The sequence below is a fragment of the Pinus tabuliformis genome, chromosome 7, assembly GCF_031772625.1.
Source record: "Pinus tabuliformis cultivar Carrire ecotype Pingquan chromosome 7, CPIR1, whole genome shotgun sequence".
NCBI classification, from domain to species: Eukaryota; Viridiplantae; Streptophyta; class Pinopsida; order Pinales; family Pinaceae; genus Pinus; species Pinus tabuliformis.
Window position 1 is genome coordinate 21,965,472 of NC_142293.1, and position 25,237 is coordinate 21,990,708.

The following is a 25,237-nucleotide window of genomic DNA, read 5'->3' on the forward strand; positions in this document are numbered from 1 at the left end:
GTGGGGCGTTGGAGCCACTACTTACTCCTCAAAGAAAATATTACAGACTCTCTTGGCTATGTGGGAGGAGCTAAGGTGAAAAGTCCCTTGTATGTACAAATGAGGGGGTATTTATAGCTAAGGGTGAAACTGAAATTTGTGGTTGTTCGACTACCCTCATGACCGTTTGACTTCCATGACTTTTTGACTTACATGACTCTTTTCTCAACAAGTGGGTCTCTTGGACTTCCACGTTACATCACCTTGATTGACAACATAGCCCATAGTGGAGATGTGGACGACACGACTCATGAAATGACTCGACATGACTTGACATGATAGTGCTAGTACATTTGTGCTGCTGTTGGAGTGCATGTCGAGTTACAGTGTTGTTGGGTGATGGATGTCTTCATGGTGTATCATAAATTCACCTCCACATGGCGAAGTGCGTGGAGTCTTTGATGGTCCTTGGTTCACTTGATGAAGCTTTTGCATGTTGTTCCTTGCTTGCATGTTGGGAGGCTTGATAGACTCATTTGTTCACAAAGGTGCATGTTCATCGCCTTTGTCCATTTCACATGCATCATTCATTTGTCCTTTAGTGAACTTGTCCTTCTGCATGTGCTCTCTTCATTCATCCCATTCATCGTCTTGCCATATTTGTTGGTGTACCTGTAACTGCAATCACTCATGACGAGACGAAATCAAATCCAAAACCTCCTAGTCTACCATGACACATGATCATTTTGGATGCAGGTGACCGAGAGAGGTAGAAATTTTGCGAAGTGGGATGGTGGCTTCAGGAATTACTGATGAAAACTGTGCAATAGTCACTAAGTGATGGAGACGGAAAATTTGAGTCGACAGTGACTGTCTGCGAGGTCTGGGTCGGTTGCGAGGAAAAATTACGCAAATTTTGGGAGGGAAAGTCTGGGCTGTAGGAAAGGAAAGGTAGGTATGCTCTGCACATTTTTCAGAACAAACAGGCAGCAAGGGCTAGACAACTAGATTTGTGTAATTTCACAGAGGAACGAGCCGGGCTGCATGAAGGGTCAGCAGGTAGAAATTTCTCAGTTTTTGAGAGGAACTGCCTAGGAGATGGGCAGCCAAAACTACACAATTCCCAGAGGGAACTAGCAGTTGGCTGTTGGGGAACTGGTAGCCAAAAATGCGCAATTCCCAGAGGGAAATGGCAATTTGTTGCTCAGTCACAGGCAGCAAAAATTGTGCAATTCCTAGAGGGAGCTGGTAGTCTGCTACTAGGAGCTACCGGTGGGAAAATTGCACTGAAGCTGGGAAGTTGGCCTGCTGATCATCTCTGCGCAATTTTTGAGCTGAGCAGGTTGCTGTATAACAAAAGGCCTGCTCATGAAAACTACACAATTTCTTGGATGAGTAGCTGGTCGACTGTCCGGATGTCTGATTGGGAAAATTGCACAATTTTCTGAAGGAGACAGGGACGGGCACTTGGTGTCTGTCCAGCCTGTCTGCGCAATTTCCTTAGTCAGTTGAGTGAGTGAGGTCAATTGCCTCTACGCAATTTTTGAGGGGAGTCAGTCCTGGGGTGACTATCGGGTCCGACTTTCCGGGTGGCCAGCATGAAAGCTGATTGAATTGCTTGCGGGTAGCGCAGCTTGAAAAGACTAGCCTGGTGCTTTTGCGCTGTTCTGGTTGACAGTCAATCGAGTCGATAGCGGGGTGGTGGTCCTGCTGTTAGAGGGGAGTCTGGTCATCAGAACTTCAGTAAAATGACTAAGTGTGTGAACAATCAAAAGATACATCGCTGATCATACAACACACACACACACACGACTCGACGACGAAACGAACCAAACCATTTAAACACACATGCTAAACATGACTGAACGACGGTGCAAGTGACAAGCGTGACACTTGTGATTGAACATTCATTGAGATGACACATACATGACAGTGAATGTGACTCTGTGTGTGAGTGCGATAGATTCTTTCATAGTGAACACAACAAGCACATACGAAGTGAATACTTTGAGCATAACCAGAACATGGTCGCAAGCATGACTTAGACACCAGCATGTAAAAAATTGAATGAAATGAACAAGAAAGGCGGATGAAAAGTCTCACTCGAGCTCATGGATTGAACCCAAGTGTGTGCAGTCATCAAGTGAAACTCTCAAGTGAGGCTCCAAAATTGGTGCAAGCCAAAATTGGAGGGTGGTTGTAGCTGCTACAACACTTGGTGACACACTGGTAGAACTCCAACTTCTCTGTTTCGGTTCGCTATTAGCACAAGGCCTTGGTTTTTCGAGGACTATTGAATCACTCTACAGCTTACTTCAGTTTCCCCACTTATATCATGGACATACATGGTTCACCCTTTTCCAACTCAGTCAAACACAATCAAAAGTTCAGCTTAGATATCAGTGTTTCGAATCCAGGAAGGGTAGTTTAGCTCGTGAGTTAAAGATTTTTATAGTATAAGTTTTCATCTTTGGTGTTGCTTCGTTGCCAGTAGGCCTAGACAATACCCCGATGGAGTCACGCAGGAACACACACATTGCTCCACTGCCAACGAGCCTGGTCAGTACCCCGGTGGAGGTGCATGCTTCACCTCTCTACACAGGAAGCCTTTCTCTTCTTTCGCCTTTGCATTTTTCAAGAGGGCTGTGAATAGGCAATTATTAATTTTTGGGGTGGAAGAGCGATCCCAACTTATTAAGAGTAGAAGAGGTTGTTCCTTTAGAGAAGCATGTAAGACCTTTGACATAGGTTTGCTTGTTTAGATTTCCCCCCTCTACGTTTCTACTAGTTGAATGAGCTTGAACACACAGAGCAGAAAGTTGAGTATAGGCATGGGGCTTCCTAGTGTGGACACAGGTTCATGGTTGAATCGAAAATTATCTTGCAGATGATTCGTATTTTCCATCAGGACTTCATCGGCCAAAAGTTACAACCGAGCACAAATAAGGCGAACAGAAGACTAGCCAAGTGTTGCAGCATCACGAGCTTCCTCAAATTTCAACCACATACTCTATTCAAAAGCCAAAACGTAGTAGTTGGAAACACTTATTTCCAGAAAAAAAAAAAGTAATATATCAAACAAACACAATGAATGTGGACAAAAATAGTAAGCAGAATAAAAAAAATAAAAAACAAATATAATAAGAAAAACAAACAAGACGAAAACAACAAGCAACAAGCAAACTATGTACATGGCACGGGCGCGACCCGACCTACTAAAAATAATGCTTGAGGTCTTAGCCATTGACAAAAAGGTTGTCAATTCTCCCATCAAGTGATTGCAAATGATGCATGTGTGGGCCAAGTTTCTCGTAGACCAGTGCAAGTCCACCGGGTTCCACTACTAGAACCTGGTGGCATTCCAGAAAACCTTCAGGTGAATACAACACCACTGTTTTATGTACTATGTGCAACATGGGATTGGATGATGGCACGGGGTAGTTTTTTTTATTCTGGGAAGGGTTCAAGTTTTTGAAGTCAATGCGTAAGTGGATTTTCCTAGATTTCTTACGTGCGAGATTTAAATTAGAAAACCAAGTATGATGACGAACTTTGCAAGTAGTCCAACCACATAAAATGTTAGTCAATTTTTTCTATAAAAGGAGTGAAAAAAACATGTATGTGTTACATAGTCTTTGCTACAATGCCTTGTCTCCTCCTTTACCTGGAATCTCATGTTGGATTGCTCATGTGTAGTGTGTACTCAGGTCATCATCTACCCGTGCAGACCCATCCCAATACTATTTGATCAAGCGGTCAATGATTTGTCGTTGTTGTGGTGTGTAGCTTGCACTGAGATTGGCCATCTTTGGATCATGATAGGTTCCCAGGATGCTTTGTTCATTCGTAGCGGTGGTCCTTCGTGTGTTCAACACAATAGCTTCATACTCAACATCGTTTTTTGTGCATTCGAACTTCAAAAAGCTCGAAATCATGCATTGTCCATTGTTTCAGATGACTGAGATACACTTGGTCCTTGAGCCATCATGTGTTCCTGATTTGTCAAAACTCATGGCCCACAACTCGTCCATACATGGACCGTTTGGCGTGCTAGTACTACTGCTACTACCGTTGCTGCTACTACTGCTACTATCAGAAAAACAAACTATACAAGTTTCATTACCATCAGTTGGGCAAGGAAGGAGTCCCAACTGCTTGTCTAATGAGGTTAGAGCTGGCCGTGCAGGATAACACTCCAATGTTGTTTCCAAGAGGCAGTTGCCAAACATGAGTTCTGTGAAGGCCAACAGTTCGTTCTCACCATTAAGGGGAGTGACATTGTGTTTCATATACCTCTCGGATAACACCCAGATTTGGTTGCATTTTCCCTTGTACGAAAGCCACATGTGAGACCAGTTTGTAGCAAAATATCCATCTAGCTTGCTAGACCAGTCTCTGCTGAGTAGCAGGCCATATGCTTTCGGTATGTCCACAACAACTATGTTGATGCATTGGTGGAATCGACTGTCATGAGATAGTCGGATGATCACATCTCACAGTTCACCAATGGCTGGTACTGATGTTCTATCAAGTTGGATGATTCTCGCGGATGTTTCACTCCATCATGCATTGATCTTCTTAGCAATGGAGAGGGGCATGACGTTGGATGTTGCGCCAGAATCAACCAAGCAGTTGTAAACATTGTAGTTGAAAACTTCAAATGAAAGAAGGAATGGGGGGCATCCTAAGTTTGTTTCTTTCATCCAGAGTGTATTGAGCACAATGGATAGTGATCCAGGAGGTGTGCATGCTCCCTTGTTGGTAGAGGATGCACTGTTTGTTTTCGTCTTTCCCAATGCACGTAGCAGGATATCTCACTGACTCTGGACTTTGGATAACTCGAACAAACTGATGTTCGCTCGAGTTTTCTTCATGTCATCAACTATGTTGTAGTCCAGAGGTGGTAGACTCACTGAGGTGTCTGGGGTGGAATGAATGTTCATGCTGTTTGGTGGAGTGTTTTGCAACTTGCTGCTCATGGATGTACTCTTATCCATCGCTATCTTCCTGGACTTACTTTGCATTTGTTTCTTTGAGATGGCTGGTGGATCGGCCTTCTTTATCAGTTGTCTCACCTTCTCTTGCATTTCCCCAAGTGTAGGGGGAGCCCCTTTACTCCTAAGATGGTAACGATCATTTTGCTTTTGGGGCTGCTTCTCGGTGTTCGTCTTCGAGATTACTTGCGAGCATTGATATGCGTTCACCACATGCCCAGAACTTGGTGTTTCATTAGGTGCAACCTCTTCGTCATCATCAGTGTCTTCTGGCTGCTCCTGCATATCGCCTTCCACATCGAGTGTATGAATGCAGATAGAGCTAACAACTCACTTCCAATCCGAACAAGAGTTCTCGGGGTGAAACTCTTCATGGAAGGAACAAAACTTAGGATCAGCACACTAATCAAGTTGGAACATAGGCTTCTGTGCAATTTTGGAAGCGAACTGGTTGTTGTTTGATGATCCGATCGATGAACTCCTTTCCTGCCTCTGTCTGGGTGGATGAATGCTTGCGAATGTGTCCATTTTCCATTGCTTGAGTTCAGACATTTCGGTGGTCAAGTTCTTGACAAGGCGAGTGAGGATCTCAATATCAATTGCTTCCTTGTCTCTACACTTACTCATCATTGCTTGGGGTTTCTTGCTCACATCCTTGGAGTCTTTCGTTGATTCGTCATCCTTGATGACTCTAATTGCATGTAGGTCTTTTTCAAAAATAATATCCTCTTCGAAAATTTCCAAAAGTGTCGGCTTCACAGCTCGCTTGACGAACTACGCAACGGTGATCGGTAGTGTAGACGTGTAATAGTCAATAGTGATGGAATCATGAGGTTTAGTGTTTATTTCAAATTTTTTCAAAATACACATAAACCTCTGATTGAAGTCTTTCACTTTCTCTTTTCCCTCCATCTTGAGGCTTCCCAATTCTTTGAGTAGCATGGTTGGGGTCTTGTCATCAACAAACTTCTCAAGGAACATACATTTGAAAGAAAGCTAGTTCTGTATGGAGTTAGGTGGAAGGCTATGATACCAAGCAGTTGTGTGACTGTCCAAGGTACATGGGAACAATCTACATGGTACATTGTCATAATGTACCTCAAGGGTCTGTAGTTGTAGGTAGAAGTTTTCTAAGTGGTCTTCTGCCTTCACCGTGTTGTCAGGGTTGAACTTGATGTTCATTCTCTCACTCGCTTCAACATCTTGTGTAGAACAGCTCGGAGAGCCAATGGTCCTCGAGTCATCCATTCAAGATTTGGGTCAACCATCTCTTCATCTTCTTCGTCCTCTTCCTCTCCTTTGGAGTCTGATGGTTCCGGATCTAAGTTTGTCGGTTTGTCTTTGCCTCCAACTCCTCTACTTCCTTCTCCTATGCCTCCTATACCGGAGTTCGATCCCAAGATTAAAGGGGTGCCTTGTTCATCTTCAAGGAGGATTGGAGGTTCCTCTCCATCTTCAATAGCTTCTTCTAGACCTTCAAATGTGGCAAGGGCTACTTCTTCCATCAATGATACAACAAATATCGTGGGAGTGGATTTTGGCTTCCTTTATGTGTGTGGAAGATGTTGTATGATTGGGATCAGTCTGATGCATGTAGGTGAGAGGGAGTGTGAATTACTACCTTGAACAGATGATTGATGAGTGAGTGTGAGGGGAATTTCAGCCATGTACAAATGGTTCCCTCCTTCTAGCACCATAAATGTTGACGGTGCTCGACCCACCAACATTCAGGGGATCACCCCGGTATGAAGTCCCAACTAGACCTCACACCGTTTGGTGTGGGAGTCCCATCCAGTATGATGGCCTGATTTCCATTGTCTTAAGAATTTTCCTCAACTCTTGCTTGTCAGCACAAGAGAGTGGTCTGCTTCATCTTCGGGAAGTGAGTTTCATGTGCCTAGTGAGTGTAAGTGTACTCGTGTTAATGGTTATTTCATTGTAAAAGGAGAAGATGGTGAAAGTGAGTTCCAGGTTGGATGGGATGCAGTCCCAACTCAGCAAGGAACACACAACACAACATGACATGCACAACTTTCAAAGGAGAAATCCACACAGATGCGACAGTCACAATATACAAGGTAATATAACACGTACAACACTCAACGGATGAGTCCAAATGAGTGCAATGGTTGTTACAACAAGCTTCATGTGAAAGGTCCGTCTGATGTCCAGGAGAGAAGTATACACGGGAAAGACAGTGTTAACAACATATACAACACATTTCCATTAATAGATTATGCATTACAACAAATGAAATAGTTCAGATGTAGAACACAGGTTAAAGCAACATGCATTACAAGTGTTAAAAATCAGTCTTACAATAGATACAATGCATGTGTGAAAACATTCTGGCATGTAGTAGGCTTCTGAATTAAGCGAAAGTTCCAAGACACATTGTTACACCATACATCACTAAGCCCGAGTACGGGGCGTTGGAGCCACTACTTACTCCTTAAAGAAAATATTACAGACTCTCTTGTCTATGTGGGAGGAGCTGAGGTGAAAAGTCCCTTGCATCAAATGAGGGGGTATTTATAGCCAAGGGTGAAACTGACCCTTGTGGCTATTCAACTACCCTCATGACCATTTGATTTCCATGAATTTTTGACTTACATGACTCTTTGTTCAGCAAGTGGGTCTCTTTGACTTCCACGTTACATCACATTGATTGACAACATAGCCCATAGTGGAGATGTGGGCGACACGACTCATGACATGAATCAACATGACTTGACATGACAGTGCTGGTACATTCATGCTACTGCTAGAGTACATGTTGAGTTACAGTGCTGCTGGGTGATGGATGTCTTCATGGTGTATCATAGCTTCACCTCCGCATGGCGAATTGTGTGGAGTCTACGATTGTCCTTGTTTCACTTGATGAAGCTTTTTCATGTTGTTCCTTGCTTGCACGTTGGGAGGCTTGATGAGCAACTGGTCGACTGTTCGGATGATTGATTGGGAAATTGCGTAATTTTCTGAAGGAGACAGGGATGGGCACTTGATGTCTGTCCAGCCTGTCTACGCAATTTCCTTAGTTAGTTGAGCGAGTGAGGTCAGTGGCCTCTGAGAAATTTTTGAGGGGAGTCAGTCACGGGGTGACTATCGGGTCCGACTGTCCGGGTGGCCAGCATAAAAGCTGATTGAATTGCTTGCGGGCAGCACAGCTTGAAAAGACTAGCCTAGTGCTTCTGCTGGTTGATAGTCGATCGAGTCGATAGTGGGGTGATGGTCCTGCTATCAGAGTGGAGTTTGGTCGTCAGAAATTTAGTAAAATGAATAAGTGTGTGAACAATCAAAAGATATATCACTGATCATACAACACACACTCACACAACTTGATGACGAAACGAACCAAACCATCCAATCACACATGCTCAACATGACTGACCGACAGTGCAAGTGACAAGCACGACACTTGTGATTGACCGTTCATTGAGACGACGCTTGCGCAACAGTGAATGTGACTCTGTGTGTGAGTGCGATAGATGCTTTCATAGTGAACACAACAAGCACATACGAAGCAAAGACTTTGAGCATAACCAAAACATGGTCGCAATCATGACTTAGACACCAGCATGTAGAAACTTGAATGAAATGAACAAGCAAGGTGTATGCAAAGACTCACTCGAGCTCACGGAGTGAACCCGAGTGTGTGCAGTAATCAAGTGAAACTCTCAAGGGAGCCTCCAAAATTGGTGCAGGCCAAAATTTTGGAGGGTGGATGTAGCCACTACAACAAGTTACAACACATATCATGAAATATCAAGGAGACAAAGGAGAGATCTCTTGGTACATGTGGTCAAAATTTTAGACATTGTTTAGTTACACTTTTAGAGATATTCATTGTGGAAGTTAGGGTTTCTAAATGGTCTTGAAATCAATTTCAAACAAGCCAGCTTGACATTTTTTCTATAAATTCATTTTCAAACTGTGAAATATTCATTGGTATAAGGAGACATATATAAGTACCTTAGGTAAAAAATTTAGACTGTGTTTATCTATGTTTTTAGAGACAGGCCTCCAAAAATTAGTGTTTCTTAATGGTCCTGAAATTAGTTTCAAATAGTTCAACTTTGCATTTTTTCTATAAATTATTTTGTAGGGCCTTTTACATTGTGAAATTTTTAGAGATATAAGAAGACATACAGAAGTAGCTTAGCTAAGAATTTTAGATTCATATTTGGAAAATTAGATACATAGCATGCTATAAAATTTCATTCTCTGGAAGAGGCCAAAACCAAAAATCTTTGGGAGAGTTACGATAAATTTCATTTGGAGATTGAAGTTTTGTTAGGCCTCGTGAAGGAAGTAGTGAACAAACCTAGTGAAGGCAGGAGTATTGAGTAGGTCTGGTGATAGAGGAAGAAACAAACAAAATTGGTGAAGTTATTGTGAATGTTATCATCTTTTGAAGAAGTTATATGTAGAGTTGTAATTGAGGGTTGTTGCTCAAATAAAGGGATTGGTGTCTCTTAACAAGTTGGTGTTTGGCGATGGGGATTGGTGTATCCAATAGGTTGGTGCCTACAAATATTTTTAGTAGTGGGGATAGGTGTCTTCAATAGGTTAATGCCTATGAATATTTGTAGTGGTTGAGATTGGTGTATCCAATAGGTTGGTACCTATGAATATTTATAGTGGTGTGGATTGATGTCTCCAATAGATTGGTGTCTACAAATATTTGTAAGAATTGGTTGGTGCCTACCAATGTTTGTACCAATAATGATTGATGTCTCCAATAAGTTGATGCCTACAAATATTTGTAACAATAGGCTAGTTCCTACAAATAATTATAAATAAAAGTTTTGTGGTTTCCCCCCGAAAGGGTTTCCACATAAATATTGTGTTCCATGTTCTGTAGTTAATATATTCTCATTGGAGATTGTTTTCTTATAGTTGATGAATGTTTACGTAAAAAAATTGTCTTATATTAGTTCGTCCCCCCAAGTGTAAGTGTGTTCTCAATAATTGGTATTAGAGTGGGTTCCTTCTAAAACAGTCTAACTATTAGAAGGTATACCTCAGAAGCACACATGGCTCATCAATAAGGTTTCTCCATAAATATAGTTCCATTGTTTAATGAATCAAAATTTGCAGTATGGATCATAAGGATGAAAACATATATGAGGGCTCTTGGGTTTGATATTTGGAAATTTCTTTTGAGTTATACAATTCTAGAATCTCTACCAATATATCAAGATGGAAAGAAGGCTAGTGTAAAAAATCCAAAATACATAAATGTTACCTTGTGTTGTATGTTAGAATTTGAGTTTGTTAAAGTGACGCATTGTGAATCGATAAAATAATTGTGGGACAAACTTCAAAATTTTTATGAAGGAAATGACAAGGTTAAGAAGGAAAAGCTTCAAACTCATAGAAGATGTTTTGGGAGTCTTAAAATGAAATATGAAGAAAATGTTGCAACCTATCTTCATTTAGATGAAATTGTCGACACCATCAAAGGACTTGGTGAAGAAGTTTAAGATTCAGTGATTGTGCAAAAAGTGTTAAGATATTTCTCCATGAGATTTGATGCCAAAATTTCCATCATTGAATAAATGAAGGATCTTGACACATTAAAAACATAAAAATTGAATGGGATCCTCATGGAATATGAAATGAGGACTAAGGATAAGCCATCAAAGTGAGAAGAAACCTTCAAAGCCTAAAAGAAGGCATAGAAAAAAGAGCACAAATTAAGCAATATCTCTATCAATGAATTAGATATAGAGGAAGATCATTTTATGAGGAAACGTAAGAAAGGATATGGCAAATACAAAGGTAGGTGTCCCAATAAATGCTTTAACTATGGAAAAACTTGACATTTTGTTACTAAGTGTCCATATGCAAAAAATAAAAGTATTGATGATGAAGAAGACCATAACATAAATAAAGGAAGAAAACATCATCAACATAAAAATAACCACAAATAGGACAAGCATTAAAAGAAGAAATCTTATAAGTGGAAGAAGAGCCTCTACTCAAAAGGGGATATTGACTCATTTGAAGAAATCAGTGAAACTAGTTCCAATAGTGATTGAGAAGAAACTTTGTTTATGGAAATTGAAACAAGTATTGATGAAGACAAAGGAAAAGTAATGATGGATTTAGAATAAGAAAATGTCAAAATAGACGGGGAAGTGGATCTTAAAGAAGAACTCATCTCCACCTCAAGAAAAAATATTTTAGGAAAAGGAATTTGAAACAAAAGGAGTAGTTGTAGAAATATGAAGAAGAGGATCATGAATCAATGCGAAAATGACAACAATCCTTGAAGAAATAGAGAAGACTATTATCATTATAAATATTCAAATAGGAGTGGAAAAAATGACAGAAGGAGTAGCGAGAATCTAGTTAAATGGAAAGGAAGAAAAATGTAAGAAGATGGAAGCTAAAATTGTTTCCTAAGAAAGGATTTGGATAAGTCAACTACTTAGTTCAATAGAAGCTTAAAGTTTGAAAAGAGCACTGAAATCTTAGATGATATTATCAAATGCCAAAGGTCACCACTCATTAAAATTGGTCTTGGCTATGGTAAGAGTTAGATGACCACCAAAAAATATTCAAAAGCTACAAAGCCACTAAAGAAATTAAATTAAGGAAAAATTGAAATCTATGATGATGTACACAAAAGATTCATCAATGCCAAAGATAAAAGGAAGAGATTAAATTATTTTCCACAAAAAATTGACATTGATTCCAAGGACAACAAGGACATATTCAAAATATCCTTCCCACCAAGATGGTTTCACACAACTTGGTAGCAAAACTCTTTCCTTGTTTATTTTTTTTCTTGCAATCACTTTGGTCAAAAGGCAATAGAATGTAGAGAACATGCAAGAGATAATTATGTGCGGAACAAATATAGAAGTACTTATGGTTCTCAAATAAAAACCATAATTCATTTGTCCCTTCATTTTACTACCTTGTCTTATGTTATAAGTGCAACAAATATGGGCACATAACACATTTTTGTAGAAGTGGCATTGTAGAATTTCCTAGACGAAATAAAGAAGAAGATACATTTTCCAAAAAAAGAGAATCCAAATTTTTTTGGAAAAATGAGTAAGAAGAGAAAAAGAATAAGAAAGAATTAAAAAAATGAAAAACAATAAAAATATTAAAAAAAATGAGAGAAAATACGAAGAAAAGGTGTTTGGTCAATTTAGTGTGTCCTAAATTGCTACATTAATTATCAATTTGAGAGTTGTAAACTGATGAAGTGTGGCGCACTATATGTGCAATATAACCTTTCCTTTTTGTCGTTTTCGATTTTTATTTTGTTTTGGGGGTTTTATCTTTGTTATTCTCCTAATGTGAATGAAAATCCTATTCCTAAGTCTCTAGAAGGCAAGTATGGATATAGATTTTAGGCAATTATATCCTCTGTAATGGTTTCCAGCACTTAACACTTCAGAAGATCTTAGAATATACTAGTGATGACAGTAATGCTTGAACAAGAATGGAAAATGTGCTGCTATTTAAAACAAGTAAGTAATGAACTACTGATCATGAAACTATCATCTCTGCTGCTGTCTAAATACAGAAAAATGATTTAAGCTACTGCACTCAAAGAAATAAAAAATTGCAAGGAAAGTAAAACTAAAATCAAATTACATCATCCATAATCTGATTCCTCGCCAGTTAGTCTAGCTATGGCTTTCGGAGATAATCGTCAATGACATGAGCAATCTGATATCTAATTGCAAAAAAGTAAAACTAAAATCAAATCACACATTCATAATCTGATTTCTCGCCAGTTAGTCTAGCTATGGCTTTCAGAGATAATTATTAATGACATGAGCAATCTGATATCTAATTGCAGAAAAGTAAAACTAAAATCAAATCACACATTCATAATTCGATCCCTCGCCAACCAATCTAGCTATGGCTTTTGGAGGTAACCGTCAATGATATGAGCAATTTAATATCTAAGATAACTAACAAAGCAAGTAAACAAAACTGAAATCAACAAAACAGAACTGGAATTAAAATACTAAGAAAATCAAAGTCAGCAGAGAATTAATCCCATGTCATTAGTCATTGTGAAAATTATATGCAGATGCCCGGGCTGCCTACTCTATCTTGAAACATACATACACTGATCAGTGTTATACAAAGCTGTAAAATCATGAACAGAAGTGGAATGTTAATACCATAACAATTGAATTATACACGGGTGGATAACTATGGAATATATGCAATGGAAATAAGGAAACGAGATATAAAAATTGTACAACAATAATGAAAATGAAACCTCAGTGTACAGGGGCCCTCTGCACAGCCTCGGTCAACAGGCTATCAATCCAAAATTACGTTCACGCAATCATGTAGAAACGGAGTCTTCTCATATATTTCAAAACATAGTTACATCAATAAGACTAGTGTCACGGCATAGTGAGTTTTGAACAACAAAATTACATTCAAAAAGACTAACTACATGCATTATAGAAACGTGTTATTTATAACAAAGGTTACATAACTATTTTCTTGTAAAATTGCGTGAACCTGGGACACGTAAAAGACAACTTCCATGGATTTAGCATAATGGTTGCTGAGAATATTAAATCTATCAACTGTGGTTGTTGGATTCGCGTCATGGGTCAGTCTACAGGTGGCAACATGACCCCAGAGATTTAGGAACGGCCACGCATCCTTCAGAATCCTTCACGTGTTGGAAAACAGAGTCTGGCTACCGTAGGACTCTTACGTTGGACCACCGTTTGACCACCATTGACCACAGCTTCCCTTGATGAATCTGGTTGAACCAATAGGACCTGATCCATGTCCAGGTCATTTCTAACTTGCCCATGTGGCTTGTTTTTCCTGATGACACCTGCAACATAGAGTTTAACAAAAGCAGCTGTCGATAGTTGAATAAGCTGCAGAAAGTGACTGGATTTCACAGCTAATGAACAAAATCTAGTTCAAAGAGCAAACACAAAAACATAGTCAGAAAACCACTTAAATTCTCTTTTAAAATCAATATGCAATGATCTCTGATAGCTTATGGAGTGCTCGTGAGGGAAAAAAAGTATAGGAAAATGTGTAGGAGAGGTGTAATTTCAAAGCTCTACAAAAGGAAAAGGAAGAATAAAAAAGGATCATCTAGAAGAGATGAGTTGCAAAGAAGGAGGAAGAACAAAATGTCAAGTTTGAATATATTATCACCAAAGAAAAAATTATGGATATTTTCAAAAAAACCCTTCCAAAAGAGACATTTGAATATATCAGATAGAAATTTGGAGTAATATTTAACTCATCCCGTCACTATGTGCTTAAGAATAAACACAAGTTTAGGGGGGACATCCATTTCCCATTGATGTCGAAGGGATAGAGTTGTAGACAAGGAGAGTATTGTAGCAAGGGGGATAAATATTTCTATGCCTGGAGGAATATGTGTTTGTTTTAAGGATTGCCATCAATGAGAAAGGGGAGATTGTTGGAAATATTGGTTTTGATGTCAAAAGATTAATGTTGTCATTAATATCATACTAAGGCATTACAAGGATAATAAAAAATGGTTGCACGTGAAAAAGTAAAGAATAAAAATGGGGTTTCAAACCCATGGGTATAGAATACCTTGGCACTTTCCCATGGTATGTGGAAAAGTGAAATAAAAAATGGAATTAATTATTTAATTAACGTGTCATGTCCTTTTCAATCAAATGTCTTGTCTTGTCATGAAGGGTTACGATAAAGTATAAAAAGAGAAAGTGATGGGCACCCAAATTAGCATATTTTTAACACTTGTCCAACACCTTTTTCAATACCTTTTTCCATTTTCATACCACCCACTCACCTATTTTTCCCATAAGTATGTATTTTATTTATTTATTATTATTATTATCAAGGTACAATTATCTTTTGATTATGTCACTTTAATAATCATTCTTATGTATCTAGGAAGGAATTTGTCTTTTTATGCTAACCGATAAGAATTCATGAGAATATCTTTAGGTAGTGTTGACGGTGTTGGACCCGCCAACATGTCAAGGGGATCTCCCCAGTAAGAAGTCCCAATTAGACATCAGATTGTTTGGTGTAGGAGTCCTAGCAGTGGGTCATATGGTAATGCCTTGACCGCGATTTCACACAGAGGCAAGTAAGATAACTCTATTGGTAGCAAGGGTGTGACAGCTACATTGAGTAAAGGAAGGTGCATGAGAGGTTCTAACACAAGTGGGTGAGATGAGTGTGCCCCTTGGCAACATGTAATAGTACTTGGATGGTAAGGGAACACACGAGTGAAGATACATCACAAGATGGAAATCGAGTTAGCTGGCAATCCAAAGCGATGGTTAAACAAACAACACATTTCAGAAAGATTCATACATACTCATACAAAATAGTCCATACATACATGCGTAAGGAAGCAAATAGATATTCCATTTAGAGTAAACAAGATAGCTGGAATACAATACAACATATGCATGAAACGTTCTGGCTCTTATTATATAAAGAAGTGTAAGTTCCAGTCATACAATACATCCATGTCCAACCACTAGCTCCAATAGTGGAATGTTATAGCCACATCTTCCTGCTCCTCCAAAGAGATGTACTAGCTCCGTGCAATGGAGAAGCCGAGGAACGTTACAATACTATCCAAGCTCTCTCCAAGATAGTCTTATCAGAAGCTTCGCTGACCAAAAGCCTATACAATTTGTTATGAGGGACTATTTATAGAAAAGGGTGGGGTGACCGTTGACATTCCCCTTTGTGACAGTTCAACTACCCTCATGACTCTTCACCTACTCTATGACTGTTACATCCTACTATTGACACTTGACTTACACTTGACATGACTTTACATTACAATGCACATGTACCCATGTGGAAAAAAATGGCTTGAGCAAGCCACGGTAGACATCACTCTGACTTAAACAACCATGGAATTCCAACTCCTTAACATCCTCATGCTGATCAACAGTAACATATTGATGCCAATATCAATAGTCCTTGATGGTGTCCGTGTGCTCTGTGGTGACACCATATGAAACCTAACTCTTGCCTCCATAACATCCGGGTACACTACTCGGGTTCCTCTATCCAACTCGTCTGAAAGCATGCACATCATTATCTTCAATGCGATTGGACCAACAACATACTTGTGCATGATGTCTGCACTGATGGGCAAGTATGGACTAGTGGCAATGCGCATTAACTCGTCGAAGTATGAGTCAAGCTCTAGTCGAACATGTTTCTTTGTCTTCACTTGGGTGAGAGTCCCAATAGATGGGATCGCATGTGTGCATACCACAACATCCATACTCTTGAATACTCGTGCATGGGAAGCCTGTATGCTAGTGATGAACTGTGGGAGCTCTTCATAATTCTGGATCTGACTTTGGATACATGCCTTCAACTCAACCGCATTGGCCTCATCATCTTAGGCAAGTGAAATGGGGCTCCCTTGTACTTCATTGTCCATGTTTGCATGTCATCAAAATTAGCATGCAATTTCATCAAGGTACGTGCTCTTCTAGCACATCGCTGCTGCCATCCATTGAAATGGACGACTGCCTTATGCATGGTACCAAACTTGGAGTACAATGCTCGCATAACTGTGTCAAGGGACAATACTTCATCTAGTATTTCCTTCTTCAGTTCAGCCAGGGCAGACATTGTCACCAAGTCTCCTCCTTGCTTAGCCGTTTGTAGTTCCTTTTCCATTCGCTCATTCTTAGCTATTAGGAAGCGAACACTTGAGCTAGTGGCTTCGGCATACACTTTGGTTTCATTGGCCAAGGCAGATGGATGTTTGTGCACATCAGTCACGATCACTCGTTCCTCAATTGGCGTAGGAGATGTATGATCCTCCAGAGTTGACACTTTGTTAGACTGCACAACTCTATGCTGGGATTCGTTGAATGAGATGTTGTGCATCTCTTCTCCCGGCTGATCACAAAGGATCTTAGTGCCTCCTTGGCCATTGGAGACTTGCTCATCATCTGGATACATTGAAGCCAATGAGTCGACCTCTTTGTGGTGAGGCATGAGGTCGGTGTCCTGTTCCAACTCCTGTTGCTCCATGTCTGCATCCAACTGTTGAAGTGCTTGTTCTATCTAATGAGCGAAGTCTTTCCCCTGTGATGGTTCACCTTGTTTTCCTGATGCCAGATGTTCTGATGAACCAACTACTTGTACGGGCACTGCTTCATATTTTTGCACATGTTACACCCCCTGCTGTATCTATTGTTGCTGCGCTTCCCTCTCCTGTTTGTGCATCTCTTATTCCTTTTAAAGTTTCTCCCTCAGCTCATGCAATTCCTTCTCTGCTTTTTCGATTATCTTCTTAAACCTATACCTTCACGCAATTCGATTGTCGCCCTAGTGCCTCTTTGCCTCTATAGCCATAGCTACTTGCTCTACAAGTGGATTTGCTCGAAACTTGCAGCTTATCTCCTCCTCCATGTGATCGATAATATTCCTCTTAACTTTGTCATGCACTAGTATGCTTACCTCTACTGCCACTGGTGCTACTGGTGCTCTCCGCGATGCTACTTCATGTTGCTTCACTAACCACTCCACAGTGAAGCTGACATATTCATTGGGTCTGGAGAAACTGTAGCAATATCTCCATGGGTCCTCCTCGGCCCAACGAAATGCCTCGTGGATTCAATTGAACTGAACTCCTGTGCAGTGACCTTTCACAATGCAATGTGGGTCATACGGATTGTAGCTTAAGAGGTCGAGTGGGTATTTCTTCATTTGTTCCGCTTTGACATCCACTTGCTTGAGACTCCAGATCTCATATAACCCAATCTGCAACGGAAGAGAAGGCCAAGGTGTTGAAAATAGCAACAAGAAATGCTAAAAATAGCATTGCTAAAGATAACATTTTAAGATATTCCAATTTTAATTTGTCCTTGAATTAAAATTCAAATTTAGTCTCACCAGCTGTTTTAAAAATAATTAATTAATTCATATTGAGTTAATTAGTTGGAGAAATTCAAACATGAAGTCTTTGTGAAGTCATGCAACAATTATCCCTTTGATTGAGGAAGTTATCCATTAATTAAGGAGATAAGGATGAGTTGTATTTGAGTTGTAATTAGTTAGCTCAGTTAACTGAGTTAATTCCAGTTAGATTAGTTCCAAACAGTTTTTGGAACTAATTATGAGTTCAGTCAGTTAATGCATGCATGCATGCAACTAGTGTACTCCAGATAAATGAATATTCTCTCATAAATAACTCATGCATGTCAGTCTAGACAAAGACCCAATTGAGATTAAAGGCAGGGACATTGTACTATTAGTTGCAAGAATTTTTCTATGAGAAAATGTCTTGCATGAAGAAGGAATTCATTCCTTGAGGATTGCGTAGTTTTACAGTGCGTAAGAGCAGTGTTCCACTTGGTTGAAGGTAAATCATCCCAGAGGAACAACGCAAGGAAATAGGAGGCTTGGAGGGTAGAGGAGAAGGTTTGTGAGAAACCTTGTTTGCCCATGAGCAACAGTGAGGGATTGTACTGAGAGCTAGATAGTTGTGAGAGCTAAAGCTCTGTGTAATCCTGAGATATTTCTACTTGTATGATAATACAGATAGCGGGGTTTTCAGCTGAGGCTTTCCATAGAGTATTCTTCTGTGTTTCATGTGTATTGATTCTTCTTCTCTTTTATATGTGTTCTATTTGATCTTGCTCAAAAATCGATTACGCTTCTGCAAGTTTGATAGTAGAAGTAGATTAAGTATTTTGCTTTAGTACATTGCATAATCAGATTAATCTACAGTGAGAATTTATACATGGTATCAGAGCAAAGGTGATTAGAGCTGTGAACTACATATTGAGAAGGGAAAAGTTCAAAGTTTGAAGTTCTTGATTGCGGGTGCAAAATCGATTTCTTATCACATCTCAAAGTTCACCAATGGCGTTCAATGACTTGAGACTTGAGTATGCCCTGGATGACAACTTGAATTACATAGCATGGAAGGAATGCATGGAAGTGGTATTAGAAGACAATGGTTTGAAGGATTTCATTGGTCAAGAAATCCCCAAGCTAGCAACAGCTAATGCCCAAGAATTGGTGGAATGGAAGAAGTGTGTGGCGAAAGCGAGGAGGATTCTTCTGGAGGGAGTTCGAGACCATATTGTCTCGAGTCTCCATGGGAAGGAGACTCCATTCTCAATGTGGAAGACATTGAAGGACCTATATCAAAACAATAGCGACTAGAGGAAACTGGCGCTGAAGGACAATCTTTGGAAAATCAAGTGTGAAAAGGGCGACACGATTTCTACATATCTGAACAAGCTCACCACCTGCAGAGATGAGCTTGGAAGTGTAGGAATAACGACAACCAATGATGATATGGTGAGTCTTGCTCTCCTCGATCTTCCTAAGAGCTGGCATAGCTACCAGGACTCAGTGAATGGAAGAGAGAAACTGCCGGATTGGGAACGACTGTGGTCAGATCTGATGCAGGAGGAGATCAGGAGGAGCACTAGAGATGGTTCTTCATCTAAGCATGATGATGAAGAAAATCTAGCCTTAGCAAGTAAGGCGAGGAAAGGGAAAGGCAAGGCTTCCCATTTCAAATCGAGTTCTTCTCATGGTGGGAAGAAGATTGAAAAATCTAAAGTGAGATGCTTTAATTGTCATGAAGTGGGCCATTATGCAACTAATTTTCCATTGAAGAAATCCAAGAAGGGATCCTTGAAAGGATCAGAAGGTGAGGCACTAGCCTCTCAGTTCGAATTGGATTTTACCCTCATCGCATGCATGGTTTCATCGATGGTGGGTTGTGTTTGGTACCTGGACAGTGGACCCTCATTCCACATGACGACGATAAGAGTCTATTCAGTACCTTGGAGGCGAAAGACCTCAAGATGCACATAGAGATGGGCGATGATGGAAAGTATCATGTTTCAGGTGAAGGTACGGTTGTTTTTCAGAGGGAGCATGGAGCTCCTCTCACCCTGATTGATGTAAAGTATGTGACTGAATTGAAGAAGAACTTGGTATCGGTTGTGATGTTGGAAGAAAAAGGCTATAATGTAGTCTTCAGTGAAGGAAAGGCATTCATGAGACACATAGCCACGGGTCAGACCAAGAGGATTGGGATTCGAGTGAAGAATCTCTACAAGCAAGAGGTAGATGACTGTGCTGCGTTGAGTTCCAAAGCAGAATTGGTGCAAAGCCAAGATATTGGTGAGTTATGACATAGGTAGTTGGGCCACTTGCATCATGGGGCCTTGAAGATAATGCAACAGATTTCTAACAGACTTCCCAAAGGTAAACTTGAGCAAGTGGACACATGCAAAGGTTGTACCTTGTGTAAGTATGCAAAATATTCCTTTCATGATCAAGATAGTCGAGTTGAAGCAAACTTGGAGCAAGTTCATACAGATGTGTGTGGACCATTCTCGACAGCCTCCACTATGAAACAAAGGTATTATGTGATTTTCATTGATGATTTTTCTCGTAAATGCTGGATCTATTTCATGCAAAAAAGGAGCAAACCTTCTCAAAGTTTTGTGAGTTCAAAGCCTTGGTTGAGAAAGAATCAGGAAAGAAGATCAGGGCCTTGAGAAGCGACAATGGTGGAGGATATGTCTCTCAAGAGTTTAAGGACTTTTGTGCAGCGGAAGGAATTAAATGAGAGTTGACGACACCTCATAATCCACAACGGAATGGGGTGGTTGAGAGGAAGAACATAACGATTGTGGGAGCAGCGCGGGTGATGCTACATGACCAAGGCCTACCACTTCATTTGTGGGCTGAGGCATGCAACACAGTGGTCTATTTGTAGAATAGAAGCTCGCATTGCATTCTTGGGATGAAGACACTAGAGGAAGCTTTCTCCGGGAAGAGACCAAATGTGGGTCACTTCAGGATCTTTGGCTCATCGGTTTATTGCCATGTGACCAAGGATGCCCAGAAGAAACTTGAGCCAACAACAGAGTTGGGGATACTTGTGGGGTACACTCACCCCACAACTATTGGATGTATTTGCCTACCCGTCAGAAGACAATGGTTCGCAAAGATCTTAAGTTTGATGAGCAGAAGGCCATGCGAGTTTCCCTTGAGAAGGAGCTCCAACTACAGGTTGTGGAGGAACTTTTGGTTCCTAAGGAGGAGGAGCTTCAAACTGATGCGTAGCAGCCACATGTAGAGGTTCCAGGAGTGGAGACATCCACTCAAGCATAGTATTCCAGAGATGGGTGGAAGCGCATGAGAGAAGCTGACATATTGTTATCGGATGCTAGAGAGAATGTGGGAGAACCATCTTCTTAGCACAGATAGAGGAGGTCACCTGATAGGTACACTGGATACATGGCCCTTATTGGGGAATGTGTTGAGACTGAGCTATATTCCTTTGAGGAAGCAGTGCAGCAGCTGATTTGGGTTGATGCTATAGTGGAGGAGTATGACTCCATAGTTCAGAATAGTGTTTGGGATGTGGTTCCAAGACCAAAGAGCAAGTCAGTTGTGAGTTCCTGTTGGCTTTACAAGGTAAAGCAAGCTGCTGATGGTAGTGTGGAGAAACATAAGGAAAGGTTTGTTGCCCGTGGTTTCTCACAAGTCAAGGGGATCGACTATGATGAGACTTTTTCTCTTGTAGCAAGGTACTCATCTATCAGATCGATGTTGGCACTATCAGCACAGATGGGTTGGAAGATCCATCAGATGGATGTGAAGACTGCATTCCTCAATGGAAAGATTGAGGAAGAGGTGTACATAGAGCAACCATAAAGTTTTGAGACCTTCGATCGTGAGTCGCATGTGTGCCGACTCAAGAGAGCTTTATACAGGCTGAAGCAAGCACCTCGTGCTTGGTACACCAGGATCAACAAATACTTCACCGGGTTGGGCTTCACAAAGAGTGAAGCGGATGCGAACCTGTACCAGATCATGGTGGAAGGTAAGCAGTTGATCATTGTTCTTTATGTTGATGATTTGATATTGACAAATGATGATCAGTTGATCATGTCTTGCAAGGAGGACCTTGCAAGAGAGTTCAAGATGAAAGACATGGGTCTCATGCACTACTTTCTAGGCATGGAAGTGTGGCAGAAGGATGAGAAAGTGTTTGTGTCTCAAGGCAAGTATGCCAATGAGATACTCAGGAGATTCCACATGGAGAAGTGCAAGCCCATGCAGACTCCTCTAACACGTAACTGGAGGAAGGAGGATGCTACTTCAGGATAAGTAGTGGAAGCTACTATGTATCGACAACTTGTGGGTTCACTGATGTACCTAGTGAACACACAACCAGATTTGTGCTATGCGGTGAGCCAGCTGAGTCAAGCTATGGTTCAACCTACCAAGCTGTTTTGGAAGGCGGCTAAGCATGTTTTGAGATACCTCAGAGGCACATCTTAGTATGGATTATGGTACAGATGATCAGAGGGAGTGAAGCTATAGGGCTTCACAGATGCAGATTGGGCAGGGAGTCCATCAGATCAGAAGAGCACATCAGGAGGAATTTTCAACCTTGGTTCAGCTACAGTTTCTTGGTACAACAGGAAACAGAGGTCAGTTGCACTCAGCTCAGCAGAGGCTGAATACATGGCTGCAAGTCAGGCAACATGTGAGGCCATTTAGATGCGGAAAATTCTAGTTGGTTTGTTTGATCAGAGGATGGATCCAACTGTGATCTATTGTGATAATCAGAGTTGTATCAAACTCTTTGAGAATCCAATATTTCATGACAGGTCCAAGCATATCGACATTCGGTATCATCATCTCAGAGACTGTGTGGCGAGGAGGATCATGTTGTTGTAGTATATTTCGACCGAGGAGCAAGATGTTGACATTTTGACTAAGGCATTGTCAAAGTGTAAATTCAAGTTCCATAGAGACAGGATCGGGGTGGCAGATAATCCCTTTCTTGTTGAGAGGGAGTGTTGAAAATAGCAACAAAAAATGATAAAAATAGAAATGCTAAAAATAGCATTGCTAAAGATAGCATTTCAGGATATTCCGATTTTAATTTGTCCTTGAATTAAAATTCAAATTTAGTCTCACTAGCTGTTTGAAAAATAATTAATTAATTCATCTTGAGTTAATTAGTTGGAGAAACTCAAACATGAAGTATTTGTGAAGTCATGCAACAATTATCCCTTTGATTGAGGAAATTATCCCTTAATTAAGGAGATAAGGATGAGTTGTAATTAGTTAGATCAGTTAACTGAGTTAAGTCCAGTTAGGTTAGTTCCAAACAGTTTGTGGAACTGATTGTAAGTTCAGTTAGTGAATGCAACTAGTGTACTCCATATAACTAAATATTCTCTCATAAATAACTCATGCATGTCAGTTCAGACAAAGACCTAGTTGAGATTAAAGGCAGGGATAATGTACTATCAGTTGCAATAATTTTCCTATGAGAAAATGTTTTGGATGCAGAAGGAATTCATTCCTTGAGGATTTCACAATTTTACAATGTGTACGAGCAGTGTTCCACTTGGTTGAAGGTAAGTCATCCCAGAGGAACAACACAAGGAAATAGGAAGCTTGGAGGGCAGAGGAGAAGGTTTGTGAGAAGCCTTGTTTGCCTATGAGCAGCAGTGAGGGATTGTACTGAGAGCTGGATAGCTGTGAGAGCTAAAGCTTTGTGTAATCCTGAGATATTTCCACTTGTATGATAATACAAATAGCGGGGTTTTTAGTTGAGGCTTTCCCTAGAGTATTCTTCTGTGTTTCATGTGTATTGATTCTTCTTCTCAGTTATATGTGTTCTGTTTGATCTTGCTCAAAAATCGATTAAGATTCCACAAGTTTGATAGTAGAAGTAGATTAAGTATTTTGCTTTAGTACATTGCATAATCAGATTAATCTACAGTGGGCATTTCTACACAAGGTTCCTTCTTCCGATGTAGTCTAGATGTTAATCCTACCGAGATGTGATATGCTACTTCCTACATGACAAGTACGTCCAAGGAAAACTTCTGTAGATCATGCAGAGGCTTCTCCGCGCTGAACATTCGGATGAAGGTGCCGGACAGTGAGGCATACCAATCAGCGATGCCTAACAATGCCTCCATTGATTCCTTTGACATGCAGGGTGGATCTTGTTCAAATATCATCTTGTACATAGGGGTGAAAAAATGATTGGACAACTGTGTGATTACTCCTTTAAAGTTGCATTCAGACAACAACTTGAAATATGTGTTCACAACAGTCTCCGTCGGTGACCATGCCCACTCCAAACCCGAGAACTCCTGTCGAGCACAAACTACATCTAAGATGTAGGCGGACATGTAAATCTCTACATGCATACCTCCAAGTGACTGTCGAGCCTTCGTTACTTGTTCCTTCAGCTGATGAGCCACTATGTTGGACCAGTTACATGGTTTTCCTTCTCTAGCCAGTTGGTTTAGTGCGATCACCCAACTCTCTGGGAAGGTTTTCGTGCTTGCTTGGCCATATAGTTGACAAGAAGATATGACCAAGTATTGGTATGCCTTCCTCAGTATCTTTGTCTTGTATATCTGGTTGGGTGTCAACCTGAATCGAGCCGACTCCTTTACCTAGTTCTTCAGAATGTCTCTAATGTTAGCACTGATGTCGGGTAAGCTAAATGGAGTCTTCATGACAATCACGGGCTTAGACATCTGATAGATCTTGTCATAATCTCGTACCTAGAAGGTTGCAATATTTCTCCCACTGACACTACTCAAGGTCATCGTCTTGGGATCAATGCGAGAGATGATCCAGTGTATCATGTCTGCGCACGAGAATGCGGGGTATTTGTGTAGAGCTTTGAAATTACACCTCTCCTACGCACTTTCCTAGAACTTTTTCCACTCACCTGGACCTCCTAAGCTATCAAAATTATTGCATATTGAATCTAAAAGAGAATTTAAGGTGGTTTTCTAACTATGTTTTGTGTTTGTTGTTTGAACTAGATTTTGCTCATTAGCTGCAGAATCCAGTCACTTTCTGCAGCTGATTCAACTTTCCGCAGCTATTTTTGTTAAACTCTATGTTGCAGCTGTGACTAGGAAAAACAAGCCACATGGGCAAGTTAGAAATGACTTGGACATGGATCAGGTCCTATTAGTTCAGCCAAATTCATCAAGGGAAGCTGTGGTCAATGGTGGTTAAATGGTGGTCCTACGTAAGAGTCCTATAGTAGCCAGACTCTGTTTTCCAGCACGTGAAGGATTCTGAAGGATGCGTGGCCATTCCTAACTCTATGGGGTTTGTTGCCACCTGTAGACTAACCCATGACGAAAATCTAACAGCCACAAGTGATAGATTCAATATTTTTGACAACCAGTACGCTAAATCCATGGACACAGTCTTTTACGTGTCCC